Below are 21525 nucleotides of genomic sequence, written 5' to 3'. Positions count from 1 at the left end.
AGGTTCTGTAAAGCAGAGCAGATATCAACTTATATCTCTTTGATCGCAAGAATTTTTCTTTTGTTTCTACTCCATGAGACTTTGGATAATCAGAAAAATATCTCAGCTCCCATTTCATAACTCTGCTTTGATTCTTATGTGCACAATATTCACACCTTAAGAACACCCACGCTACACTGAAAATATAAATCTACTTTTGTTATAACCAGCATTAATCACGCTACGTATCTGAGACTCATACACATTGTTGTCTATACATGAGGAGCATACAACATCTAAAATTATGCGTATTCACGAATTTAAATTCATTGGCGTTCATTATCGAGGTTTGTAGGATTCATGTACAAAAATCAAATAGTTCCAGAATCATTTGTTATAAATATCACCTAAAAGTGCTTTATATAAGATGCCATAAAGTAAAAGTTTTAATACATAGTGACTAACAACTCATTAAACAGCGTAAAATTCATACAACTTATTCGCAGAGTTTTTCACAGAACAAAAGTAGCATATAAATACACATGTGGTGTTTGAATAAATCATTTTCAAATGTCTCAACTTGCCTCCCGATCATAATAAATCCGAAGATGGCTAAAGGAATACATCTCATCTGGGATTCATGAAATAATTATTGCAACAGTGAATACATTATTCACGAGCCACATTCCCTTTACGGGATTCAAACGGCAGTAAAGTGAGTCGCAGGCTACCATGAAGTTTGACATACAGTATGGCGAAATCTCAAACACTCCAAATTTACGATGAAGACGCATAAGGAAATCTGGGTTAACGCACAAGACCTAGGAAATGGGAAATGCAGTACAGTCTAGTTTCATCCTGAGGCCGATTGGGCAGACAATGGCCTGTCCTTTTTGTGTACCAATCCCAGAGAAGTAAAGAATAACAATTAGTAATGAAAAGGGTGGTACTTAAATCAGAGACAGTCAGCAAAGGGAGAAAGTTCCAAAGCAGAGGGAGTGTTGCTTAAATCAAACCCCGTTAGCAAAAGAGAAAAAGTTGTAAAACAATGAAAAAGTGTTGTTAATATCAGAAACCTTAAGCAGAGAGAGAGAGAGAGAGAGAGAGAGAGAGAGAGAGAGAGAAAGTTCTAATGTAATACACACATCACAAGCAAACACTAAAAGCAGAGGCATTCATATCAGCAAGTATTTTTGTCACGCGTACTTTTTAATATGAGGATAAATCCAGAGACAGGAAAAAGCCTTCTTTCATGAAATGAAATATTCTCTGTTTCAGCCAAGTGAAAAAATCGAGGAAGCGAACACCTTCTGGCAAAATCACTTACACACCGTAACTCTAACTTCAACTAATATAAATAACAATCCCATTTTTCTTGGCTCTAAGGACAACGTCACACGATCCCATCTCCTGACACTTTCAGCATCTTGTTGTCAAATTTGGTAACAAGTAGAAATGTACGTTTCCATGTTGATACAAAATTAAAATCACATATTTTCGTTAGGGTGATGTAACGCACGCATTAACGTGGGCCTCCAAAGTGTCAGCAATACTAAATACTTGGTTAAGGTCTTGTTACAATAGATGCGTCCAAAATTTGTCAAGAAACCTGGAGTGTCTATGGAATCCGAGGTGGGGATGTATGAAGGGACTGTTGAGCTAATTCTTCTTTATAGCACTGAAGTTGCCAGAAAAGTGTCCCTATGACAATGCCTTACTTGGAATTCGGTAGAGTGAACGTAAAATCCATACCCTGATAATTGTGGTCAGTGCATGCCTTACTCAGCCTTGCCCAACAAGGTCAGAACTTCCGCATTTACCTCTAAGAGAAAGTTCCTCGTTGGGAGAGCGGGTTCCGTTCTCAGCTAGCACTCTGCTGGCCGCGAGTTCGAATCTCCGACCGGCCAATGAAGAATAAGAGGAATTTATTGCTGGTGACAGAAATTCATTTCTCGTCATAATGTGGTTCGGATTCCACAATAAGCTGTAGGTCCCGTTGCTAGGTAACCAATTGTTCTTAGCCACGTGAAATAAATCTAATCCTTCGGGCCAGCCCTAGGAGAGCCGTTAATCAGCTCAGTGGTCTGGTTAAACTAAGGTATACTTAACCTCTAAGAGAGGCAGAAGGGACCAGTTAGATCTCAGAATTAGGCAGCACAGTTCGGACGTCAGGGCCTATCACTGAAGTTCCACAAGAAATTCAGCGCTCTAATGCTGACGCACTTCAAAGGAAATCACATTAATTAAAGCAGTGGTGAAAACTGCATAAAAGAACAGTCTCGAGGAATATATATCGCTGTCATTTCGGCAGCTCTCCTCTGGCCCTCGAAAGTCGTAATTTAAATTCCTCTTTGAAATTTGCATAGCTCTAATCTCATTTCGTGGGGATAAGGAAGTCGTGAGAAAAGTCGACGACATTTATAAAAGGAAACCAGATGCCAATATTTGCATAAAATCTAACACGTTTTTAACGAGAGGCAAACCACACAAGTGCGTATTGAATTACAGTTTTAGGCAATGCTTTTTAAGGATTGTGGCACTGAATTAAAAAATCAGGCAATGAAGTTATGTCATTTTTACCCTGGAAAAGGGAACAAATGTATACTGTGCTGTTTCTTGAAGTGCAACGCTAAGAGAGAGAGAGAGAGAGAGAGAGAGAGAGAGAGAGAGAGAGAGAGAGAGAGAGAGAGAGAGAGAGAATAAACATTGATACATATTTTGCAAGTAACGAACCGTTGTACAATCACTGAGACACATCCTTCCGAACTCTAATAGAGACATTCTTTAAAGGAAAAAAATATCGGGATGCCTGCATCTAAACACTACTAAAATTATTTCTGGTGGAGTCTGTGAGGCTGGGCTAATGAGATGAGACCAAAATCAAATGCGGTGAAAGAGAAAAATGCTTTGTAAAGCGCTAGAAAGTAAATGGTTCGGAAATGATGAAATGGTTTAGTGCTTGGAATGCACCGGTTTCAGGAACGAAAAATAGGATGCGTGCTGGAGATGCAACGGTTTCCTAAAACGCAGAAGAGTTTCTTGCATGAATTGCATACTTCAAAAAACCGAAAATAGCTTTCTTGCATGAATTGCCGACTTCCACAAATCGAAAAATAGGTTTCGTGCCTGAACTGCGCAGATTAACAAGACGAAAAATAGGTTTCGTGCTTAGGATGCAAAGGTTTCTTAAAACAAAAATAGGCTTCGCGCACGAATTGCAGGCTTCAAAATTGGAAAATAAGTTTCGTTCTTAGGATGCAAAAGTTTCTTAAAAAGAGAAATAGGTCTCGTGCATGAACAGCAGACTTCAAAAAACTAAAAATAGGTTTCGTGCCTGATCTCCCAAGATTTCAAAGAAGAAAAATAGGTTTCGTGCCTGAAATATAAAAATTTCTAAAATTAAAAATAAGTTTCGTGCTTGAAAAGTACAGGTTTCAAACACGTTACACAGGTATCGTGCTTGGAATGGAAAGTTTTAAGAAACATAGGTCTCCTGCATGGAATTAAAAGATTTCGGAAACCATAAAAATTTCTCAAAGTAATTAGTTCTAGATCGCTAAATGAAAAAAAGATAGCGCAAGGCTTGCTTTCAAAACAAACAGATTTCAATTAAAACTAGAATATAGATTATACAGTAACCATTGGCCTGGGTAAAAATTGTTTTTATAAAGTAAGATTTTCCATGACTTTACACAATCAATTTCGGTACTAAAATCGGACAAAAGAGGGCCAATGACAGTGAGGCTGACCCTCCTAAAATTCACAAATAAAAGTTATTTAAACTTGCAACAAATCACAGCGGTTAGGTACGAGTGATTATTGTCAAAGCGCGGTTATGCATCTGATAGTGATTTGAACACAAGAAAATTACGATGCCATTCTGGGTAGGCCATCTTCAGTAGGACGCAGTTTGCTTTATATCAGGAGCTACAAATTAGTCACACCTCAAAAGTAATATTGCGAAATAGAAACCCAACACCATTCCTACACAAAAATTCTAAACTGAATACAACTAGATAAAAAAACAAAAGGTGATAATTACAGCAAGGCAAATGACAATAACTTACCATACTCTTCAATACGTTCTCAAAACTGTTTTCTCACTTTTTGAAAGTCTGGAAAAAGACAAGGAAAATATAAATAATACCTATGAAGGATGAAAATTTAAATAGTAACCTATAAAATGTTTTTTTTATCTTGTGGCAAGATTATCAAATTAAAACATCTGCGAAATAATCGCTTATCAAACAAACGTTTTCCCCTCACTGAAGCTTGAATTATTTTATTTTTTTTTGGTGGGGAGACAGTGAGGCGGGGCAAGGGGATGGAGAGGAGGGGAGTGACCAAGGTAGTCATGGCTGCCCAAATCACACTCGGTCACTTCTTCCAAGGAATTAAGTAAAATGGTTCAGGAAACACTGAGGAAGTCAAGGGGGCAAGAAAGAATTATCACATCGGTTGACTCTCGAGTTTGTAATTTTCACATAAAAAGGTGGAACTGCTGAAATTAAAACTGAAATCATGGTATTTTCCAGCTTTCTTTCAAAATATATTTCATAATATATATATATATATATATATATATATATATATATATATATATATATATATATATATATATATATATATAAATTATATACATATATATATTTATAAATTATATAATATATATATATAATATATATATAATATAATATATATATATATTTTTGTTTAGATTTTCTTGAGCACAGACAGCATGACTATAAAATTCAATCCTCATCATCAGTTAAACCAGCAAGTCATTCATTCAACTATAAAAAACTTGATTAGTTTCCCTTGAAATAGAAAGTTTAGCAACATCAGTCTATTAAAGCACTGATCTATAACACTTGGCACTCGATCCGCAAGAGTGCTGTTGCAGTTGAAAAGGGATATACATCTGGTAACAAACCATAGGAGTCTGGTTTCAATTGCAATGAGTGAAGCTGGGGTCCGTACACAAGTAAAATTTTTCAGAGAGCTTTGCAACTCAGTTGAAATGATTCCCTTTGAGAATTACGAGCAATTTTCCTCCTCAAATTTTATTATTTACTGACGCCATTTTTCTTCTACCTCATTAGGATATGAAGTTAGCGCAAAAGAGTTGGTCATTAAATTAAGGAGCAGGAATAATACACAGTAATTCTCTCTCTCTCTCTCTCTCTCTCTCTCTGCTACTTATGTCCAGAATTATCTTGATTCCAAACCGGTGTTCGAAGTTCAACCTCATGGAATTGTTGTTTAAGGATTAAGCTGGCGTTATGCCAGCACGGGCTCTTGCTCACAGAGCAGCCCGTAAAACCTTATAGAAACTTCTATATTTGGCATTTCTGAAGTCTTTCCCTATTTTAACTAGAAGCGATGGCTCGTTTCTGCTTTCAAGTGCTAAACCGCATCAATTTCCTGATTAAAAGATGGCTTAAGCTTGTAAATCAATACTGTGGAAAGGCCTTTACTATTCGCACGTATATGATTACAGTAATAAGTGCATATTTTTACGTACGTGTTGTATAGCAAGATAGCTTTTCCGTATGCGTACGTGATCCATACAAGTAAAAAGGAAAAACCACAACGAGGGAAGAAGAAATGAGAAAACAAGAGAATGGAAAATATGCAATATATCATAACTTATCCTTCCCTTACCTAGTCTGGCCTAAGGAGCCTCGTTCTTCCTGGAAAAGTATACGGCTTCGTTGTAAGCCTTGCCGTTTGTGATATCTCACGCTGCTCTCGACCATAGTCGTAGTCTTCCGGACCCGCAGGAAGAGAGAGAGAGAGAGAGAGAGAGAGAGAGAGAGAGAGAGAGAGAGAGAGAGAGAGAGAGAGACCGGTGTCTTAGAACCTTCGTGATCGTGAGCCATCGTGATCTGTGATAACTGAACTTCTCCAGAACAATTTTGCCAAACACTTTTCATATATCTTTTCAAACAAAGTTTGACATTTGTTTTGTTATAATTTTAAAAGGAAATGAAACTGAAAACCAGGGCGAGTTTTCCACATTGGCCTCCGATAATTTCAGATGGAGGATAGGGTTACGACCGGAAACGTATTTATTGCTGGACACACGCACGTACTAATGGTCACTTCGTAGCGGAAAACAAAGTAATTTGGGATTCACTGCTCTGTGTGTGTGTTTTTGTGTGTTAGAAAACTCTATACAGACGGTATAAAGTAGTATTTTTCATCAGACTATTGTCGTTTTCTCATCATTGCATAAATAAGTGGTTTATAAATTTATGGAGGCAGTTTTTTTTGCAATACCAGTCTTTTAGTTCAGAGCATATTGTTGGGTTTAAACTTCCTTCAATTCAATTTTTAGCCATCAAGTAAAGAGTAAAATGGACAAATGATCAGGAAGCTGAGTTAATCTCAACAAGCAAAAAGCACAAGACAGTTGAAAGGCGTAATACTAGACGGCTATTAAACTATTTTCTCCTTAGGCAGTTCTACATGCCTTGTTAGGGGAGAATATAGATTGGTTCCTTGTAACTACCGTAGACAAACCAAGTGACAAACTCCCTCTGAGCCTTTACGTTTACAGAAAAACTGAAACAAATATGAAACGAAATAGTCAAATACCCATTTAAAGTAAAAGTATTCACTTGAATTAAAGGGGAGCTCCCCGTTAGAAACATCCTGCCCAGCCAAGCAGGTAAGGCCTTACCAAAAAATATTAAGGCAAACAAGAAATGTCTAACCAAATGAGGCAGACACCGACATACCTAAATAAATCTTAATTAGTTAGACTAAATAACAAGTAAAAAATGCGCCGAAGTTTCTTCGCCGCAATCGAGTCTTCTGTATAGCTATAATCAAGGCCACCGAAAATATGAGAGACCTATCTTTCGGTGGTCTCGCTATAATGCTGTATAAGCCGCGGCCCATGAAACTTTAACCACAGCCCGGTGGTTTCCTGTCTTACATCGTTGCCAGACGCACGATTATGGCTAACTTTAACCTTAAATAAAATAAAAACTACTGAGGAGGCTAGAGGGCTGCAATTTGTTATGTCTGATGATTGGAGGGTGAATGATCACCATACCAGTTTCCGGCCCTCTAGCCTCAGTAGTTTTTAAGATCTGAGGGCAGACAGAAAAAGTGCGGACGGACAGACAAAGCCATCTCAATAGTTTTCTTTTACAGAAAACTAAAAGGACGAGTCAAACGAAAAACATGACCAGTCCAATCAAAAACTATCCAGCTAATTCAATGAATAAAGAGTCAAACTCAGAAAAATATCCAATCATTCCGGAAGGATACAAAGATAAAAATAACCAGAAAATAAAGACAATGTAACTGCGCACAGAGAGAGGTGAGAAATTGTAATATTTTAAATGGAGAGTGTGTGGTACCACAGCAGAGGCCGGTGGTAATGGACTGAAACTTTTTTTACCATTACGAGAAGCACGTCGACAGCATGAAATAAAACTGAACCGATAATAATCATATGTGAAAATCGTCAGATAAACTTTATCCATCAAAAGATAGTAGCAAATTTTTTCTAGCTTTTCCCAGCAGAAGTAACATGATGTCAACATGACTGACTCCTCCCAGTAGATGTCGATCCACTTTAAGATCTGCCGTTCACTCCAGACCACAGTATGGTCTGTTGCAAGTTACAACAACGATCGGCTTTTCAGGTGAGTGGAAACGTCAACCCTGGGCTCGACCCTCCTTCTTTGTATTTGTAATTTTCTGTGTGTAACAACGATAATCTCCGGCTAATAAACTCTACGTCTAGATTTGCTGATGCCCATCTCCTGGCCAGTTTTTCTCTCATCCAGGACTCACAAAGACAGGTCTGCCACACATGATTATCGATGACTCAGCTAAGCCAAACCTGGCCAGGCTCCTTATCACAGTTAGAAAGAAATAATCAACTTTCTCTCCTTGCTTCCGGATTCTATCTAGGAAATGAAAACCATGTCCTTTACATATGTATGCCGGGGGAAAGAAGGTCCTTTGATCCGAGCTTCGGGATGGCACATGATCTAGCTAGAGTCAGGACCTGCGTCCGTCACCTTCTCTTACGTTGGCGTTATTGTCGACGGTCAGGGTACAATGGTAAGTTTATAAACACCCCTGGCACATTGTCGTTAAAATGACGCTCAGTTTCAGTGACATTGTAATTCATCCCTTAATTGGACATTCACCAAATAGATGAAGAGAAAATATCAATAGAGAAATTAGGAGCCTTTCAACCAGTGTCAACAGGAGGGGGCCATAAAACTGAACATGTTGGGCAGCAAAGGGCATTGCCATGACAATTAATTTATCTGGAACGGCCACGTGACGCGTTGATAAAAAGAATCAGACACAGTGGCCGTAAATACGCGTGGAGTAAACGTGAATGTCAAGGTCAAGCAACACGTGACTGTCCTTCAAAAACAGAAACGTGTTTGTCAAAAATAGTCAAAACGAAATCTCTTCTATTCATAGCCTAAAGAATACCGAAAGACTCTGACATTTCCAGTTACTCGAGATATTTCAGACAACATCCGACTGATCTCTCTCTCTCTCTCTCTCTCTCTCTCTCTCTCTCTCTCTCTCTCTCTCTCTCTCTCTCTCTCTCTCTCTCTCCCTCCTTCACACAAATACTCGCACGATTATATTAGGCAAATGATCTGCTCAAACGAAGAGGAAAAGGCGTATTATATAAAGGTCAAACGTCACCGAGGACGGAAAGAAAATAAAGAATCGGAGAACAGATACACACGTGATCAAAACGTAGCAGGTATTGGCACCTGTCAGTCAGCATGACGACAAAACTGACACAAACCACCATAGCACAGGTGTGACATTCTGTCAGGTGAGGAAATTAAATTATTATTTTTCATTTTACGAGTGATGCGGAAGTATTTATATATATTTTTTTGCCCTTGAAACGAATGTAAATTAAGAACGAATATTTTCGGCTCATTTGTTTTAATTGCAGATTTGTTGTTTGAGTATCAGTGACGTCATACGTTAACACTTGATTTCTTTGCTCACCTATTTGACTGATACCGCTCCTTTTTCAGCGCTTAAGGAACTTCAGGACTGTAATGAAATATAAAAAGAAAACTGTTATATCTCGTATTTATAATATAAATACAAAATAAACCGGACATTACTTTTAAAATAAAAGAGAATTGGGTTACTTCGTTTTATCTAAACATAAGATAATGGGGCCATTACATTTCCAAATCACAATAAATAATGAACCTATTCGTTCGTTTTAATTAATGATTATTTCTCATACGGTAAGCGACTGGTCCGATAAAAAAAATACCATTATTTACACAAATTTAGGCTTATCGAAGTCATATCTGTTGGCCAAGATTTTATGACCTAACATACTCCTTAGGTTATATAACAAAAAATAACTCAATGAAATAAAAAATAAAAGTCAGCAGGAATTTTTGTTTTACATTAAAGGAAAATATAAAACCCGTGAGATTCTAATTTGCCTCACCCATCTGTGAGTAAATATAGTTACGTAATTCTTCTTACTCAGTAAACTTCTTATTCAGCCCGTTACACCTTGTAAGAGAGAGAGAGAGAGAGAGAGAGAGAGAGAGAGAGAGAGAGAGAGAGAGAGAGAGAGAGAGAGAGAGAGAGAGATTCTAATTTGCCTCATCCATCTGTAAGCAAATATAGTTACGTAATTCTTTTTACTCAGTAAACTTCTTATTCAGCCCGTTAAACTTTGTAAGAGAGAGAGAGAGAGAGAGAGAGAGAGAGAGAGAGAGAGATTCTAATTTGTCTCATCCATCTGTGAGTAAATATAGTTACGTAATTCTTCTTACTCAGTAAGCTTCTAATTCAGCCCGTTACACCTTGTAAGAGAGAGAGAGAGAGAGAGAGAGAGAGAGAGAGAGAGATTCTAATTTGTCTCATCCATCTGTGAGTAAATATAGTTACGTAATTCTTCTTACTCAGTAAGCTGCTTATTCAGCCCGTTACACCTTGTAAGATGGAGAGAGAGAGAGAGAGAGAGAGAGAGAGAGAGAGAGAGAGAGAGAAAACGGTTCTTGCGCTCACGATTTTATTTGCATATAACGCAACCGTATTTATAAGACTGCGTTAATACCTTGAAAAGGAGACAGACGAAGGCGTTTAGAACTAACTCGACAGCGGATCTGGCGTTGCGTGAACGGTTATAATTCGTTTTGTTGCGCAAATGGTTTAATTTTAGCATATATACAACTTCCAAAACAAATGTTTTATCCTTTCTTTGTAGGTTTAATTAAGTAAATCCTCACGGAGCAAAGTATCAGGCTTCATTTCACCACGCTGCATAAACTTTCTCATAACAGACAGATTCAGAGAATGATTTACTTTCTGGGTTAACTGTGTATTGAATTAGTAATAAATAATGCACTTTACAAAGAACAACATTAAAAACACGCCTTTCTAATTCTATTTCTTATAAAAAAAATCCACATCTCTCTCTCTCTCTCTCTCTCTCTCTCTCTCTCTCTCTCTCTCTTTATATCCCTTTTCTTCATCTTATTCTCCAAACAAAGTTAAGTGAAGTACCCACGCTTAAAAGCGTACCCGCTTCATCGAAAACCCAATTTAAGCCAAGTCAGTGTCGAAGAAGATAGAGTCAGCGGTCGGAATGGAACCAACACCTGAACTAGAATGTGAGGAAGGAGTGAACGTCAATACTTCTAATCTCTATAAAATTAAGTAAAATGGGAAATACAGTTTATTAAATGTTTTGACGTTCTACCCGATGACTATTTACGCTAACACCAACAGAAACTCTCAGAAGGAAATTATATATATAAAAAAATCTGAGATGACGTTTTGAGATCGACATACAAATCTCTAGTTTCTAGAATTCATAATGATGTATTCTCTACAGCGTACTGTTATGATCATGGTCGAAGTAGATTAACACAATTCCGCCCTGGTTGTAATGGTTTATGGGATCAAAGTTGATATGAAAAAATAAGTGCAATCTCAAACATACTTATCGAGTAAAGCCTATATAAAAAAAAATTGGCAAGGAACAAGAGGCACTGGCACAAAACCATCAGTATATGACCGCTCATGTGAACGGTCACAGATGTAACTGCGTACAAGTCATCCAACCCAAACTTTCTATATCCCGTACCCTTTTACAAGAGCCTCTCGGAAAAAGGAGTGGGTGACGGGGATTCTACCCGATTCTTAAAAGCTTCTCTATATGAGACTACTAAGGGATAGGATTTTGCTCCCAGAAGGCAAGAAAAATTCACACGGAAACAAATTCAAGCTTATAAAGTCAATCAAGTTAACAAGGCAACTTAGATAAATGACAATTGTAGTGTCCAGAATTTTAGCATGATAAATATATGGATGCCGGGAAGCCAAGATATGATAAACAACCCGAACGAATGTCTGTGCAAACAGCTCTTTGCTTTAACGGGAACAGAACACACATCCTTTTTTGGGAAGTTTATTGGACTCTGGCTAAATATTTCGTTCAAGATAAAGGCTATCCATCAGGTGATCACTAAAATACGGACATGCCATCCATCAGACCTAATTTCATTTTCGCCCACACGCATAAATAACCAATATTATTAGTACAGCCAAGAAGATAAATATAGGACAGAGCTATTGTGGAGCAACGGAATAGCTTCTTAAAATAACTTAGTGTTATATATGTGTTAGAAACACTTAGAAAACGTTCATCAAAAACAGCGACCCCGACTACGGATAAGCTAAGAAGAAGAAGATATAAATAGTGGAATACCAAAGAAAGACAAAACTGCCAAAGCTCGTCTGGAAGGAGAAGGAATAAAGCACAACAGAGGAAAAGAGAAGAAACGCAGAAACACGAAATCCTTTTAGGGTGATGTTACCAGATGAATGAAAAACATAACTCAAGGGATTTCACTCCTCCATACCAATATATATTAATATGGTCCTTTTAACGAAGGCACTTTGTCAGGCTTTGGATAACAATCGCCATCCAATCAGTTTTACATTTCAAGACTTGAAATATTCCTACAATCATAAAGAAAAGATGTTTACGTTTGTAATATACGAGTGGCTGCTCAAGAATGAAACCGGATATGAGAAAACGAAGTCAAACGGATAGTCAGTAAAATCAGGTATAACAAATAAAAGACTTGTATTTGGGAACTGGTAAACAGTAAAATTAATATTAAAGCTAATAAAAGAAGACTGCATTCACTAAGACCATATTTGGAAAAACAAAAGAAGGATGTATTAGGAAAACTAGTTAACAGGAAAATCAGATATTGGAAAATAACAAACTTAAAGGAAAAGAAACTTTTATTAGGAGAATTTATAGCCAGTAAAACCTGACTGGAAAAATAAAACAAAGTTGTAATTCATTTTATTGAAGTGTTATGATAATATGCAAGACAACCTTTATACACGCAGACCACTGTAAGACACCGCAGAAATATTCAAACATTAACAAAACGTCGAGTTGTTTGGTAGCCTATGATAAATTGACCAGGCCACATAATAATAGGAAACAATCAGGAAGCTTTTACTTGGACAAACCCCCCAAAAAAAAAAAAAAGCTACATGGTTACGCTCCTGGATCTAAATTCAATTTAATACCTACTTGATATTTCTTGGCCCACACACTTCCATTATGCATAATTTCACTGACATCCATCCTTTTGGTTTCAGGATATATTATGAACAACCAGACAAAGAATTAGGCATGAATGAGTGAATACATTCCCTAGCATAGCACACATTTTTATTAGCAACCTTAATTACGAATATTCTTTTCATACCTAGTGTGCATCATAGTGCACTGATTGCAGTTGTGAAAATTTATATAAAACTAATAATATACAAGTGCTTTCACAGAAACCTCCCTGATGCTGCCCTCATCCCCATAATGTCCCTTATCAAGATCTGGATATTTCTCAAAATCAGTTATTCAGACAAGCATCTCTGTCACAAAGTCCCTTATATTGACCTCAATATCTCTCAAAAACTATTACCGGGCACGGATCTCTCACAAAATCTATTATCCGGACATGGATCTCTCACAAAATCTATTACCCTGACACGGATCTCTCACAAAATCTATTATTCGGAGACGGATCTCTCACAAAATCTATTATCCGGACACGGATCTTCCCAAAATCTATTATCTGAACAAGGATCTCTCCCAATATAATATTATCCGGACACGAATCTCTCAAAAAATCTATTATCCGGACACGGATTTCTCCCAAAATCTATTATCCGGACATGGATCCCTCCCAAAATCTATTATCTGAACATGGATCTCCCCTAAAATCTATTATCCTGGCACAGATCTCTCACAAAATCTATTATCTGAACATGGATCTCTCCCAATTTAATAGTATCCGGACACGGATCTCTTCCAGGATCTATTAACCAGACCGAAACCTCTACCGAAAGGTGTTAACCAGATCAAAATCTCTCAAGCAAACTGTTGATCCGCCCCAGATCTCTAAAAATCTATTAATCAGACCCAAATATCTCCCAGGAAGTCCCTTATCCAGACCTGGATCTCTTGCAGAATCTATCATGCAAACCTGAATCATTCCCAGTATCTGTTATCCAAACACTGATATCTCTAAAAATCTGTTATCCAGACCATGACCTCTTCAAAAAAAAATCTATTAACCAAACAAAAACATCACTTTTGTCGGAAAAAAAAAAACGATCACCTTCAGAACTTATAAGTAGTTCAAACATTAAAAACGAATGGCAACCTGATCAGAACTATATAAGCAGTTATAAACATATATATAATATATTTTATATAATGACTATAGAAATATTTATATAATATATATTATATATATATATATATATATATATATATATATATATATATATATATATATTATATATATATATATATTATATATATATATTATATATTATATATATATATATATATATATATATATATATATATATTATATATATATATATATATATATATATATATATATATATATATATTATATATATATATATATATATATATATATTATATATATATATATATATATATATATATATATTATATATATATATATATATATATATATATATATATATATATGTATATATATATATATTATATATATATATATATATATATATATATATAATATATATATATATATATATATATATGTATATATATATATTATATATATATATATATATATATATATATAATATATATATATATATATATATATATATATATATATATATATATATATATATATAATATATATACATATATATATATATATATATATACAATATATATATATATATATATATATATATATATATATATATATATATATATATATATATATATATATATATATATAATATATATATATATATATATATATATATATATACATATATATATACATACAGTAAGTATATGTATATACAGTATATATACATACAGGTCTTAAAAGCAACTTTTTCACCTAAGATGTTACTATGTGAATCTACATTGTCATGAGATAACTTAGGATGTGCAACATTTGGGAACAGAACTGTAATGGAAATTTCTTTGTGTTCAGTATTTAATTAGCACCCGTATTCAAAAAGCTTCAAGATATTTTTTATCCGAATGCAGAAATAATTAAATACAAAGTTAAAGGAAACTTAAGTGATCGGTGTTCTAAGTATAGCGCCAAAGGGATGGAAATCTATTGTTCTTCTCTAGCCAAAGCCCCAAAAAACAATATGGAGTAAAAGGAAGATAGAAGGGTAGGGTCTGATCACAAGGAACCGATTGATCTGCCTCTTAAAGGAAGCATAATTACAAGAGTCAGGTTTTAAAAGAGTGGCACATACGTCAATTTTTGGCTGGAGGTCTTGGAGCAAAACTTCACTGGGGTCAATAAATTGAAATTTTGAATAAATGTTTTGGTTTGGTTTCCTGTTTCTCTTCCCTAATAACATCAGTTCTCAAAACAAAACAGACTGTGGCTTTAATCTGAGTCTCATGTACCAAAACAATAATATAAACATTAAATAGAATATACAAGTCTGTAATTTAATAGCGTACCATAAAGTTAAATAGGGAAATCTCTGTAGTATTCGTCAGCAACGCAGCCTTGTCAATTAAAAGATCAAAGATAATCAGTGCTAGTCCCTGACACATCAAAGTAAATCAAGTTTTTGTTCTTCAAAAAATTGCGAGATAAAAGCAAAATCTGAAATTATCAGCACGTGACCGGACTCTTGAGAACTTTGTGACCTGTTACTGTATGCAATAAATATCTTTAACCGAACTCTGTCTGTCTGTCTGTCTGTCTGTCTGTCTGTCTCGACTTTTTTAGAACATTTTCCCCTCTCTGAACATATTCTCCAGAGATAAAATGACAATCTTTCGAAAAACTAACCGCTCTCTCTCTCTCTCTGTCTCCCTCTCAGTTAAGGGTTCAGAGATTGATAGTCGGTTTATTAAAACTCTCTCTCTCTCTCTCTCTCTCTCTCTCTCTCTCTCTCTCTCTCTCTCTCTCTCTCTCTCTCTCTCTCTCTCTCTCTGAGAAATCTATTCACAATCTACTGCCCTATAAGGAGGGAGCAACTGCATTTGATCTTGGATTAAAGGTAATGATGATAACAATGGATCCATAAGATACCCCTCTCAAGTACGAAAACAATAGTACGCCTTGATCAACAATATAATATTGGGTGGAAGACAGAATTTACGCTAAAGGCCAAGCACTGGGACCTACAAGGTCATTCAGCGCTGAAAGGAAAATTGAGAGTAGAAAGACTTGAAAGGTCTAACAGGAGGAAATCCTCGCAGCTGCACTAAGAAACAAGTGTAGGAGAGGGTGGATAGTACGATGGAAGAGTGAGAATATGAATGGAGGTATAGTAAAAGGAATGAAAATGGTTGCAGCTAGGGGAAGAAGGGATGCTACAAAGAACCTTAATAGTAATGCCTACAATGCATCGCGTGAGGTGTACTGACGGCGCTACCCCACTACGGGGACCAATATAGTATTGGTATTACGGCCGAAACAAAGATTCCGTAAAGGATACAACGATGACGCGGAACGATAGCTTTGGGTTGACGATTGAGAACAAATTGGCTAAAACGTTTGCCTGTTTGATTACACCTTTTGTATTGTAAGGGCACAGCAATACCCATGAATCATTACCAAGAACAATGAAGTAAAATATGCTGTGTTGATACTTCCTCACACTGCAAAGAAACAGAAAAACCAAAGGAATAAGAATACAAGAATAACCAATGCCATAACTAATCCTGTCTTAGTACCTCTATAACACAAGAAGAACACAATGGAAAAATAATATACAGGCTCTGAATACGCAAAATTTAATCAAAACTTTCCCTTGCACTGATACGGTTTGCATGGCAAGGCTAGAATTTTAATAGTATTATTATAATAATACTGGAGTTACAACTGCCAATGAACTTGCTTCAGGTATCATTGTCCCGGGAATGCCACACAAAACCAGGATTAAGGGTTACGACTGAAACATCTACTGTTGTATCAGGCTACTTTACATTGCAATTGTAAAGCAATACCGATGAAGCAATACTAATAGGGAGTTAGCGTATACAAAAAAATTTCAGAGTTATATGCTTCCTTTGGTAGCGTATCTAAATAGAAGGACAGCACATCTTCCGAATACCTTGCCTCAAGTGTGAAAGCTATTCTGTCACCAGTGACTAACATTAATTTTCTTTCAATATTTTAGACAATGTCACGGGCACCGGTTCGTGATATTTAATAACGCTGGCATTATTAATAGCTCCGTTACTTCCGGTGTTTAAAAACAACAGCTTTAACATAATTTCGATACACCACTACGAGTTCGACAATATACAATTACTCTTTTTGACATAAAGCAACAATTTAATTAAGTGATGCATTATATAAAATGTTTTTAAAGTTATAGAGGGATTAATAATTCAGTACTGTGTTCGCGTGAAGTTAATCAAATCTATATGAGAAAATATACCAAACTCGCAACGTGATGATTTCGTCCACATGTTAGGTTCATGTAAATTTTTAACGTTGCAAGTGATTAATATCGTAAACGAAATTTCTACCTAATCTCTCTCTCTATATATGTTTATATGTAAATATATATATAATGCATATATATTTACATATATATATACACATATACATATAAAAAATTCATATAAATACACACATACATATAAATATATATATATATACACACATATATACTGTATATATATATATATATATATATATATATATATATATATATATATATATATATATATATATATATATATATATATATATATATATATAATGACTTAGGGTACCATAACATGCACACATTTATAATAAGACCCTACTATCTCATGTGGGGTTATCTTAAAACTCTTTATACCACTGTTGACACACATGGTTCCCGTCGTAAAACATCTCAGGTAAAAGAATGAAGTCTGACACACGACGTAAACAGTCAAGGCCACACATACTAAGCCGAATCCTAATGTTCTCTCTCTCTCTCTCTCTCTCTCTCTCTCTCTCTCTCTCTCTCTCTCTCTCTCTCTCCCTCTTTCTCAGTCCCTCCATCTATGACTCTCTTTCTCTTCTGCTCTCTCCTAACGATAAGTATATTTGGGTTCAGCTGTTCAGGGAATCTTTGTAAACTGCTGCAGCGCCGAGTAAACACCAATATGTTTGGTTCATTTTTTGTTCCTTTATTTTCAAGGATCGCTAACATTTCATTTTGGATATAAAGTTTATCATCAAGGTACACTTTCCTAGTTTTAATTTCGCATTACCTGCGAATAGTTGAGATGAAAGCACAAAAATCCATAAACGCTCAAACATTTGGCATAAGAATTACGGAGTCCTTGACAAATATTTAAATCTACGCGTTTTTTCCCTCTGAACATTAACTCAGAGAGAGAGAGAGAGAGAGAGAGAGAGAGAGAGAGAGAGAGAGAGAGAGAGAGAGAGAGAGAGAGAGAGAGAATTACTATTTTCTTCATTTTTGCGAATACTGATTAACTTCCGTCGTTTCTTTACAGCGAGAGAGAGAGAGAGAGAGAGAGAGAGAGAGAGAGAGAGAGAAAGAGAGAGTAGAAAGTATTACTATTTTTATTATTTCTGAAAATACTGATTGACATTTCCATCATTTCTTTACCACTCTTCTTGATAAAATCAATAACAAAAGGTAACGACTGGAAATATGTCTAAAAAAATAAAGGTATTAATCCAGGTTCTTGATATTAAAATTTCCGAAGGCTCCAGGCACAACCTATCTCTCATTCTGAATCAGTAGTATTCATTCAAAATATAATTCACTGAATGACAAAAAATTAAGGTAATTTCGAACCTCTGATCTGTTACCAATTATCTGACCCATGATACATCTTTTTATGATTTTCTAACCGGCAATGAAAAACGTAGAATCCTCATTTAAGGATAACAACAAAGCCTTCAGTTTATTTTTTCTTTACATGCAGACGGCTATGGGACGGTAAACCAAATGACTTTAGTTAACCTAACGCAAATGAGTGAGACAAAGAAAACGATAAGGGGTCAAGAATAAGGCTGTGAGAGATGAATCACTGGCAATGTAGTTTTCGGTCTGAATTCAACGTACTTCCTTACTTCCATCTTGATTTAACTTTTATCCTAAAAGTGTAATCACCCTGAGAACTTATATTACGACTCAAGCGAATGTAAAAACATCATATAGGATTATCCACATCATTTAGAAATCTTGTAACTATGATAATTCAAATCATAAAATTATGCCCGGAGATGAAGACCACTGCCCCAATTGAGGTCAATGAACTGATGATATGTCACTGTCCCTGTGAGGCAGTTAGGTTAAGTATATCTTAGTTTAACCAGACCACTGAGCTGATTAACAGCTCTCCTAGAGAGGGCTGGCCCGAAGGATTAGATTTATTTTACGTGGCTACGAGCCAACTGGTTACCTAGCAACGCGACCTACAGCTTATTGTGGAATCCGAACCACATTGTGACGAGAAATGAATTTCTATCACCAGAAATAAATTCCTCTAATTCTTCATTGGCCGGTTGAAGAGTCGAATGCTGGGCCAACAGCGTGCTAGTCGAGAGCTCTACCCACCCCTCCAGTGAAGAACTCCTGTGAGGCAGTGGTGGAGCGAATAGTTACCGTGATGTCGACTCGTCAGGTCATTGATTCAAGGAAGCAACGGTATAGACGTCAACTGCCATAATGGAATGGCATATAGAGTTTAGGTCAAAGGCCAAGCACTGGGACCTGTGAGGTCAATCAGCGCCGGAAAGGAAATTGAGAGTAGGTAGGTTTGAAAGGTGTAAAAGGAGAACCTGGCAGTTGCACTTTGAAATAATTGTTAGGAGAGGATGGATAGCATGATGGAAGAAAGATAATATGAATGGAGGTACAGTAAAAGGAACGAAAGGGGTTGTAGCTTAGGGGCCAAACGGACACTTCAGGGAACCTTTAGCAATGCCTACAGTGCACCCTGTGAGATACACAGACGGCAATACCCCCTACGGAGAACTGCCATTATGGTAGGTCACTGCACTAGTACAGCAGTGGTAAAGGGATCAGTTAACAAGGTGCCAGGTCACTGCTTCGGAGAGGTAATGGTAAAGACATGAAAGCAGGCAAGGCAGCGGTATAGACGTCAGCTGACATAACGGCAGGTCATTACGCTGTGGGACAGTGGTAAAGAGGTCAGTGAGCAAGATGCCAGGTCATTGCTTCAAAAGGCTGTGTGCAAAAGTCCATTTACATGATACAAAGTCATTGCACCAGTTAGTGTTACTTTTTTTAGTGGTTACGCTGACCATATGCCAGCAAACGATCTTGTTCCTGGATCAGCCCGTAATTTGCACCTGTAAAGTAGCGATATTAAGGTTAATGAGCAAGAAGTAAAAAGATGTCCTGGTGCTTCTTGCCGAGCTGAGGTATCACAAATGGAAGTCCCGAATAGCTAAATGAAAAGTTAATCCGACTAACAGCTCTCCTAGGGCTGGCCCGAAGGATTAGATTTATTTTACGTGGCTAAGAACCAACTGGTTACCTAGCAACGGGACCTACAGCTTATTGTGGAATCCGAACCACATTATGACGAGAAATGAATTTCTATCACCAGAAATAAATTCCTCTAATTCTTCTTGGGCCGGTCGGAGAGTCGAACGCTGGGCCAACAGCGTGCTAGCCGAGAGCTCTACCCATCCCCCAATGAAGAACTAGTTGATCCGATAACTCATGATGAACCTCAGGGGCGAAAGGTGGTGGGTGGGTGTGTGTGTGTGTGTGTTTAGTTTAGAGGTTAAATGGCGGGTGGAGGTTTGGTGAGGATTAATATTATTATTATATCTCTTGACTATTTCCATTCACCATAATTATTCAGTTTAATGAAAGTGTTCATAAAAGTTTGCGTTCATTCGAATTCCTCTCAGAAGCATCAACATACTCTGGGTACATTCTCTCCAGATTACCTTCTGATTCGTAACAAACCAAAATCTAGTTGCCAATTACCAGTAAGTCGGAAAAACGCATACATCAAAGAGGAAAGTTATATACTTAAGAGGTTTCGTATTTTTCATGGGATGGGAAATTCATTTGAAACTATTTCAATCAGAAGCCATGAAAGCGATCTTAATCCACTTTCCGTTCAATGAATATTACTCTCAAATATGACATCAATTTCTTTGTAGTTGCTACCCCAGCTGTTTGAGTACTTCGTCGAAAAATATAAAAAAGTGCTTCATTTTGTGCCCATGATATATTCTGGGTAAGTTCAATCGTCTGCCTAAGAATTTTTTTTTTATATTACGACATCGATTTCTAAATCTTCACAATCCCCTGCATTTCTGTGACGTATTTTGGTTATGAGTTCTTAAACGTACATTTCGTTATGTATAAAATATGCCCATTTTTCGGTTTTTTCACTGAACCGTCTTTTTTTTTAGTCTCCTTCGGGCCTGCGCATTTTAAAGAGCATTCCATTTACCTTCCCACTCACTTGTAGTTAAAAGGTATCATTCAGTTTGGTCCTAAAAATAATCTTTCACCGGAAACAAAAAAAAATAGATGCGTTTTCAAATTAAGGGCCAATACTAAATATGGGAATTTCACAGAACGAAAAATGAGGGGAAATACTCTAGGAGAAAAATGGAAGTCTTTGATCATTATGGAAATTCTCTTATTTAGACGGTACTCGTACACGAGCAAAATTCTGATTATGAGATATTTCCTTTTTAGAAAATTTTACGAAAGCAAAAATCCCATTTAGGAAACTTTTACATAAATTAAAACCCGTCTATTATACAATATTTCATAACGAAATGGCAGGATCTTTCCAAAAATTATCGCGATTTAAAAAAATGAAGACCCTTAGACGAGAAATGGTGAACACCTGCTTTCTTTATTCTATTTTATGAGTAATTTTAATAATTCTCTATGGCTCAGTGGCTAATTTTTCTCTCCGCCGCCAAGCTCTGGAATTTTCGTCCCGATTCTGTTTACAAGTGATTTATAGTC

At 36.2% G+C, this 21525-nt stretch overlaps 1 protein-coding gene across 1 annotated transcript in view; it reads right to left on the bottom strand.

Moving 5' to 3' along the window:
- LOC136847766 (uncharacterized) overlaps window positions 1-21525 on the bottom strand; it is a 185109-nt gene that overhangs the window by 146266 nt on the left and 17318 nt on the right. The window contains exon 2 of the mRNA XM_067119648.1: window positions 4047-4094. The gene's annotated coding sequence lies outside the window, so the exon portion shown is untranslated. The remainder of the gene's footprint in view (window positions 1-4046; window positions 4095-21525) is intronic.

Source organism: Macrobrachium rosenbergii, chromosome 17 (assembly GCF_040412425.1).
Source record: "Macrobrachium rosenbergii isolate ZJJX-2024 chromosome 17, ASM4041242v1, whole genome shotgun sequence".
Lineage (NCBI taxonomy): Eukaryota > Metazoa > Arthropoda > Malacostraca > Decapoda > Palaemonidae > Macrobrachium > Macrobrachium rosenbergii.
This window is presented reverse-complemented; position numbering and strand designations above follow the sequence as displayed.